The sequence below is a fragment of the Chironomus tepperi genome, unplaced genomic scaffold, assembly GCF_022539635.2.
Source record: "Chironomus tepperi strain 1889 unplaced genomic scaffold, CSIRO-AGI_Ctep_v1 contig_349, whole genome shotgun sequence".
In the NCBI taxonomy this organism is placed as follows: domain Eukaryota; kingdom Metazoa; phylum Arthropoda; class Insecta; order Diptera; family Chironomidae; genus Chironomus; species Chironomus tepperi.
In genome coordinates this window covers 828,193-834,394 of record NW_027226471.1, presented here as the reverse complement: position 1 = coordinate 834,394, position 6,202 = coordinate 828,193, and positions in this window count along the sequence as shown.

Sequence of the window (6,202 nt, the reverse complement as noted above, 5' to 3'; positions counted from 1 at the left end):
CTCATGCAAAAGTAGGGCTGAATAGATCACACACTTCAAAATCACAATACTGCAGAAAATGTTAATGCGAGAGCAGAAACACGAGTTCGTTTTATCGTCCTAGAATAGAATTCACAAGGGAAAAGACGACCTTGAGCTCCAAAAGCAACATAGAATATGAAAACCTTAAGAGAATGTCAGTTAAATGCAAAAAACTGATAATTTGCATAATCGTTGTGAAAAGGTTAGCAACTGAGTTGTATGAAATTGCTTTTGTAGTAACCAAGCTCCGAGCTCTTGGTGGTATCGAGCTTTTCATCGTTCTATTAAGGAAGTAAGTATGTCAAATCACACTTGGTATTGGTAATTGGTAGACGAAAGTCACTGATAGAGCTAACTTTTGGCTCCATCTGAGGTAGACCATGGATCACAATTGATCTGTTGAATCGCCCAACGAAGTAAGTAAGTGAGATAACTTGTTAAGCAGAGAATCAACATATAATTGTCATTGTCCAACCCTGTAAGAAGTGACACTAGTAGTGGTGTGCAAAAAACTTTTTTTTATCTTCCGTATAATTTTCAATTGCTTTTCTGCACATTCATTTATGCTTTTTTTTACCATTTAGTTGCCAAAAACTTTTTCTAGGGCAATTTAAGTTTTGTTAGCCAAAAAATATATAGATATGAGAAAAAAAGTCATTGTTGAGAGAGAAGGTGAAGAAAAGAGACAGACAATGTGAGAGGATAGGTGTATAGGTGAAATAGGAAAGGAAGAATTATTTGATAAATCAGTTGCGAAATAAAAAATAATGGCAATTTGAATTAGAATGGAAATAAATGTTTGAAAAATTAGACAAAAGTTTATTGCTGTAAAAGCAGCACATACACACAATAGGATGTGAATAAAAAAAGTTCAAATATTTGACCCAAAAAAAGGAATTTAGCAAACATATGGAGACATTTAACCAGTTTTTCTATGAGGAAATTAGATAGAACGAATGACGAGAGCTTAAAGCTTTATTTGTGGATGCTGAAGTTGTAAAAGTCAAAGGTTAGGGGAATTTCAATTTGTTAAAGTGACTTAAAAAAATATTTAATAGAAAAAGTTGAGGAATTAGAAACTTTTTTCCTGTAGAACGAGAAAGTTTAATTCTGTTGAACTTCATGTGCCACAGATTTTGTGATTTGAACTACATTCATCAAGTTTAAATCAACCATATCCTCAATTTTATTTCCAACTGACCACAATACATTTTTATAAAATTATTATAAATTTCGATCCAAATCACAGAAACCCCAAATCTAATTCAAATTCTTTAACAAGAAGATTTCTTCATGTAAATCTAGTATCATAATTCATCTTCAACACTCTGAAAATTTTCCTTTTTTACGCTTATTTTATTTTATATGAGTTGTTTTGTTGATATGTATGACTGTTTGTCTACACTTCTTCATCACCTGTGTGTGATGGAGTGAATTAATGGATCCATTAATATTCTATTATGAGATTTTGTGAGACACACATGAACAGAATTACTTGTTCACTAGGGCACCGATAAGACGGACTGGGAATCAATCTGGACGACACCTTGACGACTGATTTCGATTGATTTGTTTCATTCCTCTTCGGCACAAGCCAAATGGCGGCCACATGATATGCAAATGGCAATTCTGAAGACTATTAACATGAAACTTGCCCCTTGAACGCCATGTGGCCATGAATAATTTAACACTTGGCTTAATAATTTGTGCCGATCAGGATTATGTCGAGTTTGTAGGTCTACTTACTTGATCGGATAAGTAAAGACTGGAATTCATCTCACTGTCTAATTTTGAAGCATTTAGACAGTAATGATGCCACCAGTCGGATCGTAGCCCTAAAGATTACTTGATAACCTTCTACAATCATTAACCTATGTATGTGAGCTCAGGTTGCAACAAATGAGTTTTCATCTAACTATGTTGCTGGCTCTATCATTTTAATATAAATTGTCTGTTTGCACACTTAGTTGAGATTCTTTCATCGCTTTTCTGCGCTAAATAGCTTTTAGAGCTTCTGGTCATTATTTTCTTTGTGAATTCAAGCCATGAGTAGCAAACTAAAGGATTTGTCCCAGCAACGATATTTTCTCTTGTACAAGTAGCATGCTTATGACTTTGTATGAATTCGCTCCATTTGGTGAATAAACTCAATGTTTGCTTGGAAAGAATGACTGAATGAATGAATGTTTGCTTGGGTATCTAATGATGTGAACAATGAAAATCTGACTTAAAGTTCTAAAGTTTGCCAAATTACCAGTAATTGAATCAATTTGAGCAATAAACCACAATTGTCACAAAATGCGCTTTGAACTCCTATTTATTGGATATTACTAGCTCCTATACTTTTCTCTTTCTCTTCGAGTGCCCTAAAAATAAATCACTTTTATGCAAATTTTCGATGATCTTGAGAGAATAAGAAAGCTCTGACTGAAAAGCTCTTATGATAAACTTTCCATTTTTTTCTCTCTCTCTCTCTCTCACACATTCTATCAAAAGAAGATATCGGGAATTGACATTTATTATTATAGAGAAAAAGAACACTGAAAGAAACTCATCAAGACCCAAAAAAAATATTTCACTTCTTCTTTTCTTGTCGCATGAGAAAAAAAAAGTTTTTCTTTTCTTTTCCTCTTTGTGTTGCTTCTTATATATAAACTCGTGCCTTTTGTACAGCATAAAACTTTGACGACAACGCTAAAATTTCATATGAATGAAAAAAAAATTTCATAGAGTAAGCATATAGCAGCTGAAAAATGAAATGTGAGTTTACAAGGCAACAGTAGCGACAAAAAAGTTTATAAGTCGCTCTCATGTATTTTCATGACTAGACATTTTCCGTTTGTTTTATATGAACGGCATTTAATCCCTGAGTGGGTTATAATCTCTCTCATACATTTACTTTGTGTATATGTCGTATAATATACATGCTTTATGCCTTCAAGCCTACCCCCTTTTTTTTGAACATTCACTGTTGTTATGTGTTGAAAGTCTAAGCAATGATAAATAAGGAATTATGATTGTATAACCCTATATGCTATGTGCGCGTCCTCATCTTCGTCAAAATGAAAAAAATATTTTAATAAGAAGAGGAATGAAGATGAAAAAAGGACCAAACAAGCAATTATGAATAAACAAAGCACAAATGGTGCTTTCAAGAACATTCTATTAAGCCATCAACTGCTGTTGATAGAATACATATGTAGGCGGAAATATGTAGAATAGAAATTGAAAGCATATAATTTAGTGGGTAATCACGTCTGACCATCATTTGTCATCTATATTGATTGTTATAGCTTGAAATTCCCTTAGAGACAATGACCATAGTCACTTAATATAATAGAACATGCTCAATTTTGATATCATGAACATGCTCCGTTTGCACTTTCGTCTGAAAGCTCTAAAAGCAGTCTCTTTGTCTGTTCGGGAATATTGGCGACTTCAAATTCATAGAGTGCTGAAGAAGAGACAATTAATGGAATTTAATCAAGGTACGCCATCAAGCAATCATGAATTTGAGACCCGGCATGTGAAATTATTCACTTATTCTGTTTCGAATCATATACACAAAAAAGTGGAATCGTCGGACTCCAGATCCTCTTTTACAGGTATTAATGTCGTTAAAGGAGTGGTTTGGATCCCACTATAAGCTGTCTCGAACAGACAAGCAGCATGCTTACAAAATTGTGTATGCTCATTAGCTATTAGCCTGTAAGTTAAAGCTTTAGTGTGTTTACTTGGATAGATCGCACTCGTTAAACTGTCATTAGCCCTGAAGCTCATATAATGCAAAATTCTGGTTCTTCCATATCTAAAAAGCTAAAGTTCATTCCTTTCTTAATTCATAGAGACTAACATGTCCTTAGCCAACTTTTTCAAGTGGGTTTAAAAAGTCAAGTAGGTTGAAACAATGTAATATCCTTAGCCATAGCCTTTGCATCTTCTTTAATTAATTCAGACACTTTTAAAGTGGTTATACCTAGACGGTACTTATGCATATGATTGTAAACACTCTTAAGGTTGCTAGACGAAGAAAGAAGTTAGCAATTTTTGAAGGTATTTGCCAAATTTTTTCGAAAAATTCATTAATTAAGCTTGGTTGGAGTTACATTCAGCCATTAATTACATGCCGACGATTTGTCTCAAATGTGTCTTAAAAAACTTTTTTACGATGCGTAATAAGTGAACGGCCTCATAAAAAAATAGTCAATTTTGAGAGTCCACTCACGTTTATATCCATAACTCTTGGTTTTTAAATGCTTCCTCAATTTCATCACTTTATTCCTCAATCTGCTTTTACTTTAATGACTATCTGCTTTTTAAACGAACATAACATTTTTATTACATCATTTACTACTTGTTGTTGTCATTCACTGTACACATATAATCATCATATAAGAATAATTTTCACTTTCCGTCCACTTTTCCATGATTTTGATGATATACAATATCAAGTGCCCATCGACATGTAGTCATTATTTTCCAATTTTTGTTTTTCTTCTTTTCCACATCTTCTTATCATACACTTATTTGCCAAATTGCTATCTCTTAATATAAGGATTTATGTACAAATGACTATTCAAGGGCTTCCTGTTGTTCGTTCATTCACATTTCCCCCTTTTTTATATTTTGATGTTTACATCATTTCTATGATTTTTTATTTATATTACGTCATGTCCCCTTACTTTTTTGTTCATAAAACACCAGAGGGAGAAATATTCATTCCCCTAGTCTGAACATGGACAATGGCAAAATTTGTCACAGGATGAAAATGAAGCGGCAGTCGATGGAGTTATTTGTAGTACACAAAGCATGAAAATGCAAACAATACTCGAGTGAAAATTGCAGAAAATTACTATGAATGTCTTGTTTGTGTATAGAAGTGCCACAAACATATCTGAAATATGATTGTTACTGTGTATATGTCTACAAACAATAGAACGAAGGCCAAACAATAGTCCGACACAGAAAAAAAAGTTTTCAAAAAAGGGAAAAAAATCTTTTGTTCTGTTCCACTTTTTGTGGTTTTTTTGCTGCAGCACAAGTAGGGGCAGTCATAGTAAAAGTGGAAAAATGGAAAAAAAATATGTACAAATCGTAACTTTGTATACCACATAGTTTGTGTGACCAATAGCACACTTTATCTTTAACAGTTTTTTCTCTTCTTCCTTGTCTCCTCTCCATTTCATTTTGCGGGGAAGTTGAAGTTGTGTGCATGCACTCGTAAATTAATGGAAATTGAGGTAATTTTTTTGATTGTAGGAGCGATAAGGATGTTAAATAGATAGAATAAATGAGATTGTGGGATTTTTGAATAAATGCAGAATCGCTGCTGTTTGTGGACTGATTGCATGAAGGGACAGCTGATTAAAATAGAATGGAAATGTTGCAATTACTGCGATTGTAACAAGATGGGCTTTTGTGGATAGAATTGAACATGATATTAGATGTGGACATTTGTGTTCATCTGAATTTGGAATTACCCATTTTCAGTCAAACCTTTAGATTAATATCGAGTGATTATACCGACGTAGGTTGATCAACAGCACAAAATATGATGTTATGTAAACATTCGAATACTCCTTTGCATAATGGAAAGTTGACGGTCACCTTGACTACTCATAAACAGACGCAAATTCATAAAAATGCTTTGTTTTCCTCATATTTTGCAACGCAGGTTGGATGCCCGAAGCTCTTAATGCTGATCTTGACAGCTTATTTTACAGACATCAAGATGTTGGTGCTAATAAACAACTTTGATCCCTGCTTTGATCCTTGAAAAAAAAAAAACAATTATTTATTCAAATATTCAGTCTTCAGGGGTATGAATGGAAGATAATCAGAGAATTTAGGAATTGTAAAGTAATTTATTCATCCATGCCTAACCTAGTATGTAATTATGAATTGGAAAACATTTTCCGAGAGGTACAATGCGTTCAATTGAATTTTTTGTTGTAAAATGGGTCACAATTAGGGTTCGGCCATGAACCGTTGGCCTGCCTTTTAGATATGTAGGCCTGTAGTTTTTTGCTGTAACTTAAAGTTCGTCCAATGCTACAGATCTGCAGTTTTGGAACCACCTTAGTCGACATCAACTGTCATGGTGTTGACAGGGCAATTTCGCATTTAATCCTAGTCTTGCCGTTAATATGTCGACATAGCGATGTCCTACCGAACAATATGA